We start from the raw sequence: 20,971 nt of genomic DNA, 5'->3' as shown, positions 1-20,971 counted from the left end.
TCTCTTAAGGAGAGGATTTATGTGTTGTCTGAAACTAAGGATAGTTGCATTATGCACAGCAAAAGTATAATTTTCCAGCCGTCTTTATTTGCAAACTAAATATGATTAAAAGAGGTGTGCATAGGTTGACAAGGGCGTGAACTGAGATGGCTTTGTATTGTATCAATTTAGCTAGGTTGCAACTACCCTTCTCTAAATTCTGTTCCACGAATGGGTGTGAGTTAGGGTTCGCCTCAAAAGAAATTTCCATGAAATTTAGAAGACAAAAGTGAAGCAGTAGCCATGTTTGTGTTCAGTAGGTCAACATAAGATAAGCACTGCCACTTTCTCACATGTTGTGATCTTTTGGCTCACTTTCAGTGGCATGGGGTAGCAACTGGGCTCACAGCTCCTCCAGTGCCTATCAAATTTCATTCTCCAACTTCTCCAAATAATCCTGGGATCAGTTTGCGTGAAGTTCCATGGTAAAGTATGCCATATCTACTGCCCACATCATCAAAGTTGCAGGTTTAGAAGCAGGGAGACAGCAATGCAGGTTCAAGTTTGAGCTTATGGGTCAACTTGAGCTTATTTCCATGACTTCCAAATCTCTGTAGGTTCCAGTTTAACCATGATCTCCCCAACTTCATGTCTATCATCCCTTCCCAACTGCCAGCCCTACCAGCTTCAAGTCTAGCACCAGACTCAGGAGCATACAAACAGTTCCTAGAATTGGTTAAATATATATTTATATATATACAATCACTATAATAAATTTCTTAAACACACAATAATTTTGCTTCTTTAATCAAACCCTAGCTGATAGAGATGGAAATGTAATTTAGGGTTAGACTACTGTAGAAAGGAGTGAATATGTCCACCTGTCTCCTCTCTACTTCATATAACCCCAACTAAATTTTTGCAACGTTTTTGTTTTTTTTTTGAAACGGAGTCTCGCTCTGTCACCCAAGCTGAAGTGTAGCGGCGCAATCTCGGCTCACTGCAAGCTCCACCTCCCAGGTTCACGCCATTCTCCTGCTTCAGCCTCCCGAGTAGCTGGGACTACAAGTGCCCACCACCAGCTAATTTCTTTTTGTATTTTTAGTAGAGATGGAGTTTCACCGTGTTAGCCAGGGTAGTCTTGATTGGCTGACCTCATAATCCGACCACCTCGGCCTCCCAAAGTGCTGGGATTACAGGCTTGAGCCACCACACCCAGCCAATTTTTTGCAACTTTTAAAAGTCAGTTGGGGTTATATGAGGTAGAGAAGAGGCAGGTGAACATATTTAACCCTTTTGTGGTAATCATGCACCTGGATTTCCTTCCATCAGCAAAAATACTTAAGAATTTAACTGGAAGATCCCTCTCCAAGATGGCCAAATAGGAACAGCTCCAGTCTACAATTTCCGACATGAGCGATGCAGAAGATGGGTGATTTCCGCATTTCCAACTGAGGTACCGGCTTCATCTCACTGGGGCTTGTCGGACAGTGGGTGCAGCCCACAGAGCAGGGTGCGGCATCACCTCACTTGGGAAGCGCAAGGGGTCAGGGAATTCCCTTTCCTAGCCAAGGGAAGCCATGACAGACAGTACCTGGAAAATCAGGACACTCCCACCCTAATACTGCGCTTTTCCAACAGTCTTAGCAAATGGCACACCAGGAGATTATATCCCACGCCTGGCTCGGAGGGTCCCACGCCCACAGAGCCTCACTCCCTGCTAGCACAGCAGTCTGAGATCAAACTGCACAGTGGCAGCAAGGCTGGGGAAGGAGCTTCCGCCATTGCTGAGGCTTGAGTAGGTAAACAAAGCTGCCCGGAAGTTTGAACTGGGTGGAGCCCACTGCAGCTCAAGGAGGCCTTCCTGCCTGTGTAGACTCCACCTCTGGGGGCAGGGCATAGCTGAACAAAAGGCAGCAGAAACTTCTGCAGACTTAAACGTCCCTGTCTGACAGCTTCGAAGAGAGTAGTGGTTCTCCCAGCATGGAGTTTGAGTTCTGAGAATAGACAGACTGCCTCCTCAAGTGGGTCCCTGACCCCCAAGTAGCCTAACTAGGAGACACCTCCCAGTAGGGGCCAACTGACACCTCATACAGCTGGGTGCCCCTCCGAGACAAAGCTTCCAGAGGAAGGATCAGGCAGCAACATTTGCCTTTCTGCAATATTTGCTGTTCTGCAGGCTCTGCTGGTGATACCCAGGCAAACAGGGTCTGGTGTAGACCTCCACCAAACTCCAACAGACCTGCAGCTGAGGGTCCTGACTGTTAGAAGGAAAACTAACAAACAGAAAGGACATCTACACCAAAACCCCATCTGTACGTCACCATCATCAAAGACCAAAGGTAGATAAAACCACAAAGATGGGAAGAAACCAGAGCGGAAAAGCTAAAAATTCTAAAAATCATAGCACCTCTTCTCCTCCAAAGGAACACAGTGCCTCGCCAGCAACAGAACAAGCTGGATGGAGAATGACTTTGACGAGTTGAGAGAAGAAGGCTTCAGACAATCGGTAATATCAAACTTCTGTGAGTTAAAGGAGGATGTTCAAACCCATCACAAAGAAGCTAAAAACCTTGAAAAAACATTAGACAAATGGCTAACTAAACAGTGTAGAGAAGACCTTAAATGACCTGATGGCGCTGAAAACCATGACACGAGAAATACGTAACACATGCACAAGCTTCAGTAGCCGATCTGATCAAGTGGAAGAAAGGGTATCAGCGATTGAAGATCAATGAATGAAATGAAGCAATAAGAGAAGTTTAGAGAAAAAAGAGTAAAAAGAAACAAACCAACTTGGAAAACACTCTTCCGGATATTATCCAGGAGAACTTCCCCAACCTAGCAAGGCAGACCAACATTCAAATTCAGGAAATACAGAGAATGCCACAAAGATATTCCTCAAGAAGAGCAACTCCAAGACACATAATTGCCAGATTCACCAAAGTTGAAACGAAGGAAAAAATGTTAAGAGGAGCCAGAGACAAAGGTCGGGTTACCCACAAAGGGAAGCCCATAAGACTTAACAGCGGATCTCTCGGCAGAAATTCTACAAGCCAGAAGAGAGTAAGGGCCAATATTGAACATTCTTAAAGAAAAGAATTTTAAACCCAGAATTTCATATCCAGCCAAACTAAGCTTCATAAGTGAAGGAGAAATAAAATCCTTAACAAACAAACAAATGCTGAGAGATTCTGTCACCACTAGGCCTGCCCTACAAGAGCTCCTGAAGGAAGCAATAAACATGGAAAGGAACAACCAGTACCAGTCACTGCAAAAACATGCCAAATTGTAAAAACCATCAATGCCAGGAAGAAACTGCATTAACTCACAAGCAAAATAACCAGCTAACATCGTAATGACAGGATCAAATTCACACATAACCATATTAACCTTAAATGTAAATGGGCTAAATGAGCCAATTGAGACACAGATTGAACAACTGGATAAAGAGTCAAGACCCATCACTGTGCTGTATTCAGGAGACCCATCTCATGTGCAGAGACACATATAGGGTAAAAATAAAGGGATGGAGGAAGATCTACCAAGCAAATGGAAAACAAAAAAAGGCAGGGGTTGCAATCCTAGTCTCTGATAAAACAGACTTTAAGCCAACAAGGATCAAAAGAGACAAAAAAGGCCATTACATAATGGTAAAGAGTTCAATTCAACAAGAAGAGCTAACTATCCTAAATATATATGCACCCAATACAGGAGCGCCCAGATTCATAAAGCAAGTCCTTAGAGATCTACAAAGAGACTTAGACTCCCACACAATAATAATGGGAGACTTTAACACCTGACTGTCAACATTAGACAGATCAACGAGACAGAAAGTTAACAAGGATATCTAAGACTTGAACTCAGCTCTGCATCAAGCAGACCTAACAGACATCTACAGAACTCTCCACCCCAAATCAACAGAATATACATTCTCCTCAGCACCACATCACACTTATTCCAAAACTGACCACGTAGTTGGAAGTAAAGCACCCCTCAGCAAATGTAAAAGAACAGATACTATAACAAACTGTCTCTCAGACCACAGTGCAATCAAACTAGAACTCAGGATTAAGAAATTCACTCAGAACCACTCAACTACATGGAAACTGAACAACCTGCCCCTGAATGACTACTGGGTACATAACGAAATGAAGGCAGAAATAAAGATGTTCTTTGAAACCAATGAGAACAAAGACACAACATACCAGAATCTCTGGGACACATTTAAAGCAGTGTGTAAAGGGAAATTTATAGCACTAAATACCCACAACAGAAAGCAGGAAAGATCTAAAATTGACACCCTAACATCACAATTAAAAGAACTAGAGAAGCATGAGCAAACACATTCAAAAGCCAGCAGAAAGCAAGAAATAACTAAGATCAGAGCAGAACTGAAGGAGATAGAGACACCAAAAAAACCCTTCCAAAAAAATCAATGAATCCAGGAGCTGGCTTTTTGAAAAGATTAACAAAATTCATAGACCACTAGCAAGACTAATGAAGAAGAAAAGAGAGAAGAATCAAATACGTGCAAAAAAAATGATAAAGGGGATATCACCACCGATCCCACAGAAATACAAACTACCATCAGAGGATACTATAAACACCTCCACACAAATAAACTAGAAAATCTAGAAGAAATGGATAAATTCCTGGACACATACACCCTCCCAAGACTAAACCAGGAAGAAGTTGAATCCCTGAATAGACCAATAACAGGCTCTGAAATTGAGGCAATAATTAATAGCCTATCAACCAAAAAATGTCCAGGACCAGATGGATTCACAGCCGAATTCTACCAGAGGTACAAAGAGAAGCTGATACCATTCCTTCTGAAACTATTCCAATCAATAGAAAAAGAGGACATCATCCCTAACTCATTTTATGAGGCCAGCATCATCCTGATACCAAAGCCTGGCAGAGACACAACAAAAAAAAAGAGAATTTTAGATCAATATCCCTGATGAACATCGATGCAAAAATCCTCTATAAAATACTGGCCAAGTGAAAACTGCAGCACATCAAAAAGCTTGCCCACCACGATCAAGTTGGTTTCATCCCTGGGATGCAAGGCTGGTTCAACATACGCAAATCAATAAACGTAATCCATCATATAAACAGAACCAAAGACAAAAACCACATGATTATCTCAATAGATGCAGAAAAGGCCTTTGACAAAATTCAACAGCACTTCAAGCTAAAAACTCTCCATAAACTAGGTATCGATGGGACATATCTCAAAATAATAAGAGCGATTCAGGACAAACCCACAGCCAATATCATACTGAATGGGCAAAAACTGGAAGCATTCCCTTTGAAAACTGGCACAAGACAGGGATGCCCTCTCTCACCACTCCTATTCAACATAGTGTTGAAAGTTCTGGCCAGGGCAATCAGGCAGGAGAAAGAAATTAAGGGTATACAATTAGGAAAAGAGGAAGTCAAATTGTCCCTGTTTGTAGATGACATGATTGGATATTTAGAAAACCCCATTGTCTCAGCCCAAAATCTCCTTAAGCTGATAAGCAACTTCAGCAGTTTCAGGATACAAAATCAATGTGCAAAAATCACAAGCATTCCTATACACCAATAACAGACAAACAGAGAGTCAAACCATGAGTGAACTCCCATTCAGAATTGCTTCAAAGAGAATAAAATACCTAGGAATCCAACTTACAAGGGATGCGAAGGACCTCTTCAAGGAGAACTACAAACCACTGCTCAACAAAATAAAAGAGGACACAAACAAATGGAAGAACATTCCATGCTCATGGATAGGAAGAATCAGTATCGTGAAAATGGACATAGTGCCCAAGGTAATTTATAGTTTCAATGCCATCCCCATCAAGCTACCAATGACTTTCTTCACAGAATTGGAAAAAACTAAAGTTCACGTGGAACCAAAAAAAGAGCCCGCATTGCCAAGACAATCCTAAGCCAAAAGAACAAAGCTGGAGGCATCGCGATACCTGACTTCAAACTACACTACAAGGCTACGGTAACCAAAACAGTATGGTACTGGTAACAAAACAGAGATATAGACCAATGGAAGAGAACAGAGCCCTCAGAAATAATAGCACACATCTACAACCATCTGATCTTTGACAAACCTGACAAAAACAAGAAATGGGGAAAGGATTCCCTATTTAATAAATGGTGCTGGGGAAACTGGCTAGCCATATGTAGAAAGCTGAAACTGGATCCCTTCCTTACACCTTATACAAAAATTAATTCAAGATGGATTAAAGACTTAAATGTTAGACCTACAACCATAAAAACCCTAGAAGAAAACCTAGGCAATACCATTTGGACTAGATTGAGTTGGTTATAGAGATGGCACATACATCTTTTAATAAGTTGGTTCTTTTGTATTGCCAGCACAAGTGTAAGGGTAACAGTGTAGTTTAAATGCATTTATTAAAATGTGTTGATTTTTCTTTTGAATTTGGACATTGCCCATTTTGTTTTAATGTAAATGCAACTGTAAGAAGTTAGGTTTTTAATATTTGATCTTCCTCCTTTAGGAAATGAATGCATTCAAAACAATGTTTTTCAGTTAAATTCTTTTTTTTATCCTTGTATTTATTTATTTTTTTTAATTTTACTTTAAGTTCTAGGGTACATGTGCAGGTTTCTTACATATGTATACATGTGTCATGTTGGTGTGCTGCACCTGTTAACTCGTCATTTACATTAGGTATGTCTCCTAATGCTATCCCTCCCCCCTCCCCCCACCTCACTTCATGTCCACTGCAGAGGAGACATGAGCTTGAAGTATGGACAAGTGAGAAGGGCCTGGTGAACAACTCAAACTTTTTGCTTTGTTTTGAAGACCAGGTCTCACTCTGTTGCCCAGGCTGCAGTGCAGTGGCAAGATCTCGGCTCACTGCAACCTCTGCCTCCCGGGTTCTAGCGATTGTCCTGCCTCAGCCACCCAAGTAACTGGGATTACAGGTGCCTGCCATCACACCCAGATAATCTTTGTATTTTTGTAGAGACAGGGTTTTGCCATGTTGGCCAGGATGGTCTCAAACTCTTGACACCTCAAGTGATCCACCCACTTCAGCCTCCCAGAAGTGCTGGGATTACAAGCATGAGCCACCGTGCCTGGCCAACACCTAAGACTTTCCTATAGACCCATCTTAAAACAGAAGATCAAGGTTCCACAAATTCAATATAATCAGCCACTAATTTTAACATTCATCAAGGGAAGCATAAAAAGAGTTTAGAGATATGATGTATCATATCCACTCTATAACAAAAATTTTCTATTCATGAAATGAAGCAGGAAAATGTGACCTACTATCAAGGGGGAAAAAAGAGTCAAAAGTCCATTAATACAGATAAAAGAATAAACAAGGACTTCGAAACAGCTATTATGAATACATTCAAAGACTTAAAGAAAAATACTGTTACAATGGAGAATCTCGGCAGATAAATGGAATTTTTTAATGGAATTTTTTAAACAAAATACTGTAATTGAAGGGTGCATTCATTGAAAACAGGCTTCCCTACACATTAAACACAACATTTAAAAGAGTCTGAAAAACAGAGAAAGATTGAAAAAAATTAATACATATTCATGGACCAATTTTAAAGAAAATAACATGTAAGCAGAATCTCAGAAGGTAAAACAGAGGAATGGGGCAGAAAAGGCATTAAGTGAGGTCTGAAATGTACCTAATTCTGTGAAAAACATCAACTTACAAATCAAACAGGCCAGGTGCAGTGGCTCACGCCTGTAATCCCAGCACTTTGGGAGGCCAAGGTGGGCGAATCACGAGGTCAGGAGTTCAAGACCAGCCTGGTCAATCCAGTGAAACCCCATCTCTACTAAAAATACGAAAAATTAGCTGGGTATGGTGGCTTGCACCTGTAATCCCAGCTTACTCGGGAGGCTGAGGCAGGAGAATTGCTTGAATCCAGGAGGCGGAGGTTGCAGTGAGCCGAGATCACGGCACTGCACTCCAGCCTGGGCAACAGAGCAAGACTCAGTCTCGCAAAAAAAAAAAAATTAAATAAATGAAAAATAAGCTCACCAAAGTCCAAACAGAATACAAAAACAATTCATAAATACAATATAATTTTATCCTACTCAATATGTATGTTATATTTATATGACAATAACTTTCAACATCTTGAAAATTAAAGAAACGATGGAGACCAGAGAAGAATAAAATGACATCTTAAAAGTGATTAAAGAAAAAAAAATCAACTGAGAATTCTATATCCAGCAAAAATATCCTTGAAAAATGACAGTAAAATATAGATATATTTAAAGTAATGAAAACTGATGCTATTACTAGACCTGTACATTATGCAACATTAAAGGAAGTTCTTGGTGGCACATGCCTGTAGTCCTAGCTACTCAGGAGGCTAAAGCAGGAGGATTGCTTGAGCCCACGAATTTGAGGTTACAGTGAGCTATGAGTGCACCACTGCACTCCAGCCTGGGCAATACAGTGAGACCCTGTCTCTAAATAAGTTAATAAAATGGAATATTTAAAAACTACAATAATCTCAATAAATACCAAAAAGGGGAGAGGGCATCTGACAAAATTCAGCATCCATTCATAATTTAAAAATAAAAATCCTGGCCAGGCACGGTGGCTCACGCCTGTAATCTCAGCATTTTGGGAGGCCGAGGCAGATGGATCACAAAGTCAGGAGTTCGAGACCAGCCTGGCCAACATAGGGAAATCCCATCTCTACTAAAAATATAAAAAGACTTAGCTGGGTGTGATGGCAGGTGCCTGTAGTCCCAGCTACTTGGGAGGGGGAGTCAGGAGAACCGCTTGAACCCGGGAGGCGGCACTTGCAGTGAGCCGAGATTGCACCACTGCACTCCAGCCTGGGTGACAGGGTGAGACTCCATCTCAAAAAGTAAATTAATTAACTAAATTAAATTAAAATCCCAGTAAACTGGAAGGAAACATCTTGTCTGATTTTCTTTTCTTTAATCTACAAAATATCCACTGCTGACATACTACTTACTGGGGAAAGACTGAATGCCTTCCCCCTTAAGATCAGGAACAAGAGAAGGATGTTCACTCTCATTTAAAAAAAAAAAAAAAAGTCATTTTAAAACGTATTTTATGTTAACACAGAAATTAGTTTAATTTTCTTTCTTTGTTTTGAGATGGAGTCTCGCTCTGTCGCCAGACTGGAGTGCAGTGGCGCAATCTCCGCTCACTGCAACCTGCGCCTCCCAGGTTCAAGCGATTCTCCTGCCTCAGCCTCCTGAGTAGCTGGGAATACAGATGTGCGCCACCATGCCCAGATAATTTTTGTATTTTTTTAGAGGAGACGGGGTTTCACCACATTGGCCAGGATGGTCTCTATCTCTTGACCTCGCAACCTACCTCCCACCCCGCCGCCTCGGCCTCCCGAAGTGCTGGTATTACAGGCATGGGCCACCATGCCCAGCCGCTTTCATTTTTTAAAGAGACAGGGTCTCTCTACATTGCCCAGGCTGGACTTGAACTCCTGGGCTCAAGCAATCCTCTTGCCTCCCAAGTAGTTGGGACTACAGGACCATACCACTGCACCCAGCCATTCTCACCATTTATTTTCAATGTTGTATTGAAGATCCTAGATGCTGCAATAATATGTGAAAAAGAAATTAAAGGGCCAGGCACGCTGGCTCATGCCTGTAATCCCAGCACTTTGGGCGGCTGAGGTGGGAGGATCACTTGAGCCCAGGAGTTCAAAACCAGCCTAGGCAACATGATGAACTCCATCTCTACAAAAAATACAAAAAAAAAAAAAAAGAGCCGGCCATGGTGGCACGCATCTGTAGACCCAGCTACTCAGGAGGCTGAGGCAGGAGGGTGGCTTGAGCCCAGAAGTTCCAGGCTGCAGTGAGCTATGATGGAGCCACTGAACTCTAGCCTGGGAGCATGAGATGCTGTCTCAAAAAAATAAAAAATAAAAACTCAAAGCACAATCCCTAAAACAAAAAGTTGACTGACTAGACTTCATCAAAATTTAAAACTTCCACTCATCGAAATACACTGTTAAAGAAAAGATAAGGCAAGTTACAAAACAGGAGAAAGTACTCTCAATACTCTGATCTGACAGAGTTTGTACTGTGAGTACATTAAGAATTCCTGCATATCAATAGGAAAAAGATAATTCATTTTTTAATGGGCAGAAAGCTTGAACAGGCATCCTACAAAAGAAAATACACTGTCAAAAACCATGCAAAAAGGTGCTCAACATCACTAGATATTAAGGAAATCCAAAATAAAACCACAATGAGATACCATTCCACACCCACTAGAATAGCTAAAATTAAAAAGGTTGACTACCCAAGTGTTGGTGAGGATGTAAAACAACTAGAACATTCATATATTCAGGTGGGAATATAAACAGGAAAACCACTTTGAAAAACTAGTTTCCTGTAAAGTTAAATACACATATGCCTATAAACCAGCAATTCCATTCCTAGGTATTTACTCAAGAGAAATGAAAACACATGCTTGCAAAAAGACCTTATAGGCCTTATTCGTAATAGTCAAAAACTGGATTCTACCCAAATGTCCATCAACAGAAGATAAACTGTGAAATATTCACCCAATGAAATATTACTCAGCAATAAAAACTACTGATACATCCAACCCCATGGATGAATCTCAAAATATGTTAAGCAAAAGAAGCCAGATACACAAGAGCACGCACTGTATGAAGACAGAACAAAACTAATCTACATTTAGAAATCAGTGTTTGGAGGCAAGAGAAACTGAATGGAGAGAGCAACAAGGGAACGTTGTGAGGTAATAAAAATGCTCTACATCTTCTTGTAGTTATTGGTTACATGTGTATAATCGCCACAACTCATCCAAGTGAACAGCTAACATCTGCACATTTTACTGTATTTTAATTACACCTCAATAAAAATAAAATTTTAAATTTCTAAATAAATCTGTGGGCTTAATATTGTATTAATTTTCCTTTTCTTGGGTTGTCACATGTATGTTTAGTGTGTGTATATATATATTCTTACATATATTCAATAAATATTCATCATCTACAATGTGCTGAAATCTTCACTAGATCCCAAAGTAACTGCAAGTCTATGCCCTCAGGAAGTCCACCTCAGCCTCCTAAAGTGTTGGAATTACAGACGTAAGCCACTGTGTGTGGCTGCCAGCATTTTCTTTTATTTCCAGACAGGTCCTCTGAACCCCCCAAACAATGAAATGTTCTAGCATCCTATTGTTAGACCCTTTGTCTCTGTGTCTAATTGATATTTCTCTGCTTATTAACAGTTCAGTTCGGCTTATTTATGTGTCCAAAGTTCTGCTTTTCATCTTCTATTCAGGACCTAATAGGAAGGTTTTTCCAATACCTAACTCTTCTTTTAGGGGATGCATGGTGGTTCTTTCTCCTTCTCACAGACCCTGTGTATACCTTTATTGTGGACATCCCATACTGTGTGTTATTATTTGTTTAAGCATGTGGTTCCTTCTATATGGTGGTTTTTAAATCCCCAGAAGGGTATAAGATAACACTAACATACATAAACATTTGAGACAGATGGGGAAGGAATGAGTTTTTTTATTGTATATCTTTTTTCTTTTCGCCCTCTTACTTTCAGAGTATATATGTGTGTATAATTTAAAATAATAATAACCTTTAAAAATACTATATCAGAATCAACAAGATTTGGTAACTTATTTAATGTGAAAGGTAGCGGAGATGGAGAAGTCGAGATGACTCCCAGGTTTCTGACATGATAAACCCAGTCATCCCCTACAACTTTAAAAAAAAAAAAAGAAAGAAAGAAAGAAATCTGTTATTAATCAAAGTACAAGTTGGAAAGATGTTAAAGAGTAAGAGAAGGTAGCTCAGTTTGAGACATGTTGTACTGGAGGTGCTGGGTCCAACAGTGCACTAGAAAAACAAGATGGGAAATTCAAGAGAATGGTCAGGGGACATAGTTGTTACTAGAAGCCTTGGAGAAGAAAACATGTATACAAGGCTAATTTTCTAGGAATTACTTATTCTATAAGGCCAATTAACAGGGATGAAACCAACACCCACAGAATAAACTAAAAAAGCAACTATATCAAAATGACAGTAAGACCATATATTGTTATCCTTTCCATACAGACATCAGGCTCTCAATAAAAGATTATTTAGTAATTTAGTCCCTCAGGTTCACAACAGATTAGAAACATCAAAAAAAAAAAAAAAAGGTGTAGGAATAGCTTCCAGAGGCAATCATCCGGCGGTGGCAGCAGCAGGAGGGTACAAAAACAAAAACAATTTAAGACTTCAAAAAGCATAGCATTCTTTACTCTTCATTAAAGCCAGAAATCCCATCTTTCCATCATCTAAGACTTGGTCAAAATGGTCACTCCTTCAAGAAGTTCTTCATAGTTCCTACACTCTCAGAGTAACATGATTAATCTCCATTTGTCAAGTTTCCAATTCCAAATATTGTATTGACACCTTCCTGAAGGCACTAACTATACTCTGGCTTATTTTATAATTATTTTTATACCAGCCTCTTTCCTCCCACTTGAATATACATCTCTTGATTGAATATCTTTCATCTTTATATCTCTATCCAGCACTGTGCACCACATCCTTGCACAGTATGCAAGTATGCAAACATCCATTCAGTAATTATCCCATTTTCGCATTCTCTAAAACTATGTAAATGGACTTTGCCACATATGGTCTCCCTGCAAAAAGTTAACTGCTTTTTTTACTGTGTACTTACATTTTGGCACCAACCTAACATTTGACCTGGCTTATCCCAAACACTAATGAAATAAGGAGTGATGGGAAGTGACAGCTAGTAAGTTTGGGGTTTTTTTATTTTTATGATTTTTAACCAGCATATAATTGTACATGTTTGTGGGTTACATGGTGATACTTCAATACATACAATGCGTAATGATCAAATCCGGGTAATTAATATATCCATCACTTCAAACATTTATCATTTATTTGTGTTGGGACATTCAAAAGCCTATCTTCTAGCTAGCTGAAAATATGTAACAACAACACAGGTCTGAACTGTGCAGTTTCACTTATACATGGATTTTGTTCAGTAAAAGTTACAGTGTGCCTGCCTCTCCTTCCTCCTCTTCCACCTCCTCCACCTCTTCCACCTTGTCACCCTTGAGACAACAAGACTAATCCTTCCTTTTCCTCCTCCTCCTCAACCTACTCAACAGGAAGACAAAAAGGCTAAAGACCTTTATGATGATCCACTTCCACTTAATGAATAGCAAATATATTTTCCTTCCTTATAATTTTCTTAATAACATTGCCTTCTCTCTAGCTTGCTTTAAGAATACAGTATGGAGGCCAGGCATGGTGGCTCACACCTGTAGTCCCAGCACTTTGGGAGGCCAAGGCAGGCGGATCACCTGAGGTCAGGAGTTCAAGACCAGGCTAGCCAACATGGCAAAACCCCATCTCCACTAAAAATACAAAAATTAGCTGGACGTGGTGGCGGGTGCCTGTAATTCCAGCTACTCTGGAGGCTGAGGCATGAGAGTCGCTTGAACCCAGGAGGCGGAGGTTGCAGTGAGCCAAGATCGCGCCACTGCACTCCATGTGTTAATTGACAGCTTGTGTTATCAGTAAGGCTTCCAATCAACAGTAGGCTATTACTAGCTAAGTTTGGAGAAATAAAAGTTATATGTGGAGTTTCAACTGCACAGGGATTGGTGCCCCTAACCCCTTCGCTGTTCAAGGGTCAGCTATAGTTACCTGGTACAACACTAGAACTTATTCCTCCTATCTAGCTAAATTTTGTAGACTTTAGCCAACCTCTCTCTATCCCTTCTCACCTCTTGAGGAACCCCCATAATATTCTCCGTAATGGCTGTACTAATTTACATTTGGCTTGGCGTTTTTCACAGGAGACAAAAATGTTCCAAACTCAGACTGTGATGATGGTTGCACAAACCTATGAGTATCCTAGAAAACAATGAATTGTATATTTTCAATGGATTATGGTATGTGAGTTATATCTCAATAAAGCTGTTTTTTAAAATGAGGTTTCTGCTATCAATCCCACTGTTCAGACTAAGAAGTTGAGATTTAGTAAGATTAGGTAATTGCTTGTTTAGCTAGAGCAGATAAAAACCCACGCTGTCTTGACTCTTAAGTCTATATGCTTAAATTAACCACCATGCTCTTCTGCATTCCTTAGAAAGGGACCTCACTTATCAAGCATCACATCATGATATATGCTCCTCGGGATGTTCAAGTCTTAAATGCCAGTGACCTTCCAAATTCCAACTACAGTTATAAAGACTTGACCTATTTATGCTACCCCAGAAGGCTAGGGAGAGTCGAAAGCTGAAAGGAATGGTACCAAAGAGACGGGGGGGAAAAAGAGCGCAAGAGCTTCTACTCAGGCCAGGCGCAGTGGCTCATGCCTGCAATTCCAGCACTTTGAGAGGCCAAGGCGGGCAGATCACCTGAGGCCAGGAGTTCGTCGAGACCAGCCTGGCCAACATGGTGAAATCCTGTCTCTACTAAAAATACAAAAAATTAGCTGGATGTGGTGGCGTGCACCTGTCGTCCCAGCTACTCAGGAGGCTGAGGCAGGAGAATCGCTTGAACCCGCGAGGCGGAGGCTGCAGTGAGCCGAGATAGCACCACTGCCCTCTAGCCTGGGCAACAAGTGCGAAACTCTGTCTCAAAAAAAAAGAAAACCAAAAACTAAGCACCCCTCATCTCTGGGGCAACTGAAATACCCAGGTCCAGGCTGCCATGCCTGACAAGAAAAGAGAAGAAAACCAAATGACAATATGAATAAAAATGAAATGATAGTTGAAGGTGGTAGGGAGGAATGATGAGACAGGATAAGCAGATGGTACAAGGTGGGGCTGACTCTATGCAAAATTTATTTGCTCTGACTCTCAAATCTCCCTTCCTGTCTGTCGCTTCAGTTTCTCTTCTACCTTATGTTAACACCAAGTCAAGGGCTTTCAATACTCTCATACTGACCCAAAATTGTTCAAAGCTGGGTGCTGTAGCCTCTCCATTCCAAGCACTGCTCCCTGTCAAGGTGCCACGAGCCCCAAAATATTTTTCCTCTTCTGAAAGTCCCACCTCTCTCAGACCATCTTAGCTCTTAGGTAAGGGTGAAGGTACGTGGTGGGGGCAGCAAATAAATTAAACTAGCATTAAACCACTTGATTAAAGAATATGTTGCAAATGACTTCCCCCTAATAAGCATATAAACAAATGGTTACCTTCACTCACAAAGAAATAAAACCTAAAACAAGAGAAATTTCATATATCAAATTGGCAATATAGTTTTTAAAGTCCAATGTTGGTAAATACATGTCAAAGGTATTCTCACACAGTGCTGGTTAACGTAAACTATTACAACATAGTACTTACTCAACAGGAGTCAGAAAAAATAAATTATGTTATAAAATATTCTAATCATTTCATGATTATGTTGCTCTGTATGTGCCAGTATGAAAAGAGCTTGTGACTTAACCAGGAAAAAAGTAAATTACAGTTAAAAAATAAAATATTAGGCTGGGCGTGATGGCTAATGCCTGTAATCCCAGCACTTCAGGAGGCTGAGGCGGGCGGATCACGAGGTCAGGAGTTTGAGACTAGCCTGGCCAACATAGTCTCTACTAAAAATACAAAAATTATCCGGGCATGGTGGCACATGCCTGTAGTCCCAGCTACTCAGGAGGCTGAGGCAGGAGAATCGCTTGAACCCAGGAGATGGAGGTTGTGGTGAGCCGAGATCGCCCCACTGCACTCCAGCCTGGGCAATAGAGCGAGACTCCATCTCAAAAATAATAATAATAATAATAATAAAATAAATAAAATAGTAAATTTTATTAGTAAATTTTAATAAACAGTAAATTTTAATAGTACAGCAGTTTAACAATACTCTTTGTATAATTTTTTTTTTTAAGTAAACTTTTGAGAAACTGTTAACAGTGGGTTGCCTGTGGGGGGAGGAGAAAAGTAACATTTTTTACTTAAAATACACAATTCATTAAGTACTCTATTCCCCTAATAGAGTACTTAAGGCCTGCAACTCTCACCCCCGCAACCCTCACCCCTGTACCCAATCCAAGCCATCCCATATCTGAAAGCTACCTGGTAAAATTTCAGCTACTAAGGGACATATTTTGGAGATACAGAGCTTTCCTTTAAAATCTCCTAATTACTTCCCTAAAATCACCTCTGGGGAGAAAGAATCCTATCCTACCTAAGGAAACACAAACTCTCATTTCTTTCCAGGTCCCTAACCATTCTCTTCTAGAGAAAGACAACGGTCTTGGTTATAACAGCCCCTCCTTCTCCTTATGGGATCTAATCTTGGCTAATTTCACTCTCCCACATAAAAAGAGCAACCTCAACTCTTCACTGAAAAGGAAGGAGGGCCTGCTCCTCTGGAACTAAGTAACAGCAGAGTTCCTACTCTCTGGTCTGTCTCAGTTCTCATCACCTTGCTGTGGATGGCCAACCACTACTCTACACTTCTATAGGACAGGGTGTCTTCTTCAGTCCTGTTTATTACACCATCCTTGGTACTGTATGTATACAGAAGTTTAGTGCCTGTTCATTTTAACTGAATCAGGTCATGATCTGTCAAAAGAGAGAGTGGCAGGCCTCAAAATAGTTTCTTGCTTTAATCAGTCTTTCCCCCACGCCTGTTAGCCTTCAAGTTTTACACAGCTAAACCAAGTATTTCTAATTACTACTTATTATTAATGTCTAATTATTAGAACACAATGATTATGGATACTTTTTAAATCTCAAATTAAAGGCTTTAAGATTTGAACAACCAAATTTTATTCACCTAAGATTTATTGTCATGATTTTCTCACTGTACATGATCACTCATGCCAGCTAAAACAATTACAGTCTCAACACAGCAGACTTATTCTTAACTCTGAACTAACTGATGAGAAAGGATTCTAAAACCTTTTTCAACTAATGGGGGGAAATGGTTAGAATCAGGTGGCTTATAACAGAACAGTGTGAGAAAAGGGCTCAACTGTACTCTCCAAGGAGTCAGAACTGCAAACCATTTGGCAGCTTCTTAACTAAGCTTAAAAAGTAAATACATTCTCAGAGAAATTACTGGGCTTATTTTTAAACTAAGTATTTTTGGAATCTTTAACATTCCCGAACAGAAATACGAAAATCAAATAAAATGCATATTGTAACTGGAAGTGACAGATGACTTGTGTGGCAAACTAAGTTTAAAAATTAAAAAAAAACACACACTCATGTATGCACTGTATCTTGTAACAAAACAAAGGTCATACTAACTTTCCCAAATTACTCTTAGAAGTTTCACAAACAATAAATAAACGCCATGTCAAGTAATATTACATAATGAAAGAGCAGGCAGCTCCCGGAGACAGACACCTACAAGAGGTTATCTTCTGAGACAACCTAAATGGACTGAATCCTAAACAGAAATTATTAAAAACCAGACGCTGAAACAGATGGCTAACCACAAAACTTTATTCTTGGTTAAATGAATAAAAAGGTGAGAAGGGGATGGAAGGTAATGTGCTACCCTGAATTTTTATTAATAAATATTGCTAAATCCTGAATAGAACAAAAAAAAGACAATGGGGAAACTTCTCAGCTTCCAGGATATCTAAGAGCTGCCCCAATTCCACCACATGAATACGACTGTGACCTCAGATAAATCAATGAAATTAAAATCTGAACCGAATTTCTCATGTATAAGCGAGTTGGAGATCATCCTTAAGTTTTCTTGTTGCTCTCTAACACTAACGGAGGAAACATAAATAACTTTTCCAATATAAGTTATATACAGTCCATGTCATTCAAGAGTCCATAAGCCAAATCTTACTGAGCGCACTCCTGTTAGTTCTAAGGCAGTCTCTAAATTTCCCAAGAGGAATAAGCAGAAAGAATACAACTTCCCGAAATATTCCTTTCTCACAAAGTTTTGGGTATTTTCTACCATTGCATTCTTCTCCAGGGCAAGCCCTAACACAAAGTATTACTTTATCTTAGGCCTAACAAATTATTGATAAAGCCTACTCCTCAAAATGTTACTTTGTTAAACAAAGCTGCAGAACAATTTAAACAACTTTCATCAAACAGCCAACTCGGTAGAATCTTACTACAAGTAAGCTTAATACAAACATCTCACGACAAGAATCACTATCATCAGTACATGTGTCTCTAATACGGGGGTAAAAATGAGAGGGGAGAGACATAACACGAGAGAATAAAGGCGACAAGAGTAACAAAAGCTGCTGTAAAAGGTAATATAGGGAAAATCAGCCTTAACCAAAACAAGGAGAAAAGAAAAAAAGAAAAAGGGTGAACACAAACACTACCTTCCCATTTAAAATACACCTTTAAGTAAACGCCAGCTGAGAAGAGGACAATTTTTTAAACCATCAGAAAAAGGAGGAAAAAGTCACTATTTGGATAATTTTTATAAAGTCTAAAGTGCATCTTTTTACATATACTTGTAAACGTATATTAAGCACAAATCTTATTTCTAAGGAATAACGTTCTTAAAATGTTTTTAGTTTCTGACAATCAATCGATCTTAACATAAAAGGTCCCATGTAACTTTCACCTATTCACCACTACAAATTTTAATTCGGTTTTCTGCTATCACCATGAGATACAAGATTAACTGTTCCACGAACTGACCCACATACACCATTGAATACTCATTTCATTGTCCCTAAAGATGCGAACATCTCAGACATGTGTACTGCATAACGAGCTGTCTTTCAAGTCCATATTTGTGGCTTTTAACTAGTTTACCTGACCACTACATGAGTTAATATAAAAAACGTTCTGTCTGGGAACTCTGGATGGGTTAACTGAGAACAACGACTATATTGCCGTTCAAGTATTGGGTAATGACGATTTATTTACAGCTCGCCTCCTGCATGTAAACACAACGTGAGTTTTTGAAGTTTATTAGGAAGATGGTATAGGATTACCCAACTCTCTCCACACCGCAGACCAACCCTCTAAATTAAAGCTATATCCAAAGTTTCTGAAACTATTTCATCGACAGGGTAGGATCAGTCGGGGCACCACTGCCCATCCATCACCTCTTATTAAAAGTACAAGAAGCACTTTCTTCGACATAAAAAAGGGTTAACCCTTGCTGGGGTAGAGAGGCTGTTGAAGACGCGCGCGGAATGGGTGGGTAGCTGCTCTTTCAACCCTTCCCGGAGCTCGCCCCGTCCGCGGCAAGGAACGCAGCAGCCTGCAGTTCCGAAGGCGAGGGGCGGCGTTTCTGGTTTCAGTCATTCCTCCAAAATAACTGTCGAGCTACTTCAGAGTTAGCTTTCACGTCTCTACCAAAAACCAACAGCAGTAGCAGCAACAACAACAAACAAGGTTTTTCTCCGGACCGAAAACTTTTAAAGTAGCATTAAAATAACAGTGCAAAAACATTAACGAGTCACAATTGCACACCATTTTCCCCGCCGTTCCTTCCGAAAGGAAAGCTAGAACCCAGTTGTCGCCTGGGAGGAGTCCCTCCACGCCAGCGCTGGGCTCTTGCTCAACGGGGTCCTCAGGTTCCCCGAGCACCCACTCCGGGCGGCGCGGTGAGCGCGATTTCCCTCGGGCAAGCAGCGAGGAACAGCGCAAAAATGTCATGCTCAGCCCGTCCCCTGGCCCGAAGCGCAGGCCAGGCGGCGCGCGGGGAGCCGGCGACGAGGGCGAGGGCGAGGGCGCCCGCGGCCCCGACCCGCGGTCCCCGCCCGCCCCTCGCCCGGAAGGGGGAGAAGCCCGCCCGCGGGAGGATTCAACAGGAGCACCGCGCCGCCCGCCTGCCGCCCGGGAAACAGCCGCCGGCCGGCCGGGGCGCGGGGGGAGGGGCGCGGCGGCGGCGGTGGCGGCGGGAGGGCGCGGGCGGCCGGGCGGCCCCGGGACCCCAGCCCGCGCGCAAGGTCACCGCCCGCCGCCGCCGCCGCCCGGGCCGGGATCAGAGCGGCAAGTTTAATTTCCAGAGGCTGCGGCAGAGCCCGCGGCGTGGAGGCGCGAGTCGGCCGCCGGGCCCTCCCCACCCCCACCGCGCAGCCGGCCCGCGCCCCGCGACCCCCGCCCCGGGCCGCCGCCAGGCAGCCGCCCGCTGCAGCCCCCGATGCCGGGAGGCGAGTCGCGCCTGGCACCCGGGCGGGCGGCGCTTCAGCCCTGCCACACACACACACACACACACACACACAGCTGCAGTGGCGGCCACCGAAAAATGGAGCGCCGCGGCCAGAGAAGAGAGACATTTTCTTTCCGTTAACTGAATTGTTTCCTACCTCCGGGTTTCCGACTCGCTACTCCTCTCACTCCGCGGCTCTCCGGGATCCGCCGCCGCCGCCGCATCCAATCGCCTTCTCTCCCCCCTCCCCTTCCGCAGCCAGCCCGGCCGTTCCTCCTCCTCTCCGCTTCAAAATGGCGCCAAGCGCTCTTCGGCGGCTGCTCCAATCGAACCGCCGCGGACAGCACCCGGGGGCAGGCAGAGCGCGGCATGGGTGCGCAGCGCCCCCTGCCGACCAGACGGCCCCGCGCGCGCCCGCCCTCCGAGCTCCGCCCCGCCCCGTCCGCGCGCGCGCACTCCCCTCCTCAGCCCCGCCCCGTCCGCGCGCACGCAGCCACACGGGCACGCCGCCGCGGAGGCCGCGAGACTGGCAGCTGTCAAGGCGTCCACTACCCTTGCAGCTTACTAGACCTCCACCGACAAAAATCATTCCGATTGTTACGTAGCCCTATCTTTTTAGATAAAGATTGGGAGATTTTTTTAAACACTGACATTCAGCACAGGTGTTGTGCTAGGTTAACATAATTGGTATTATTAACTACTTTGCTCCTTGTTAATTCTGACCTAGTCGTCTCGGAATGCCATACAAATAGTTTTCCTACACTTTATGTGTTGTGTCTTTATTAAATCTCCCCGCTTTCCTAATTTGATGAATTGTTCATAGGTGGTAAGCTGGCGGAGACACAGAGTAATTGAGCCTGT

General features: G+C 42.1%; 1 protein-coding gene across 10 annotated transcripts in view; it reads right to left on the bottom strand.

The window, feature by feature from the left end:
• PDS5B (PDS5 cohesin associated factor B) overlaps positions 1–20,411 on the bottom strand; it is a 189,304-nt gene extending 168,893 nt beyond the window's left edge. For 8 of the 10 annotated variants that reach the window (XM_005585608.5, XM_005585609.5, XM_005585612.5 and 5 more), the window contains exon 1: positions 20,268–20,411. The gene's annotated coding sequence lies outside the window, so the exon portion shown is untranslated. Of the gene's footprint in view, positions 1–19,428; positions 19,808–20,267 lie in introns of those variants that run through there. The other 2 variants (XM_045377193.3, XM_074021830.1) reach the window with 1 other exon arrangement.
• Between the last annotated feature and the right edge of the window lie 560 nt (positions 20,412–20,971).

The sequence above is a fragment of the Macaca fascicularis genome, chromosome 17 (genome assembly GCF_037993035.2).
Source record: "Macaca fascicularis isolate 582-1 chromosome 17, T2T-MFA8v1.1".
Taxonomy (NCBI): domain Eukaryota; kingdom Metazoa; phylum Chordata; class Mammalia; order Primates; family Cercopithecidae; genus Macaca; species Macaca fascicularis.
Note: the sequence above shows the minus strand (reverse complement) of the source record. Positions and strands in the feature narration are given on the sequence as shown.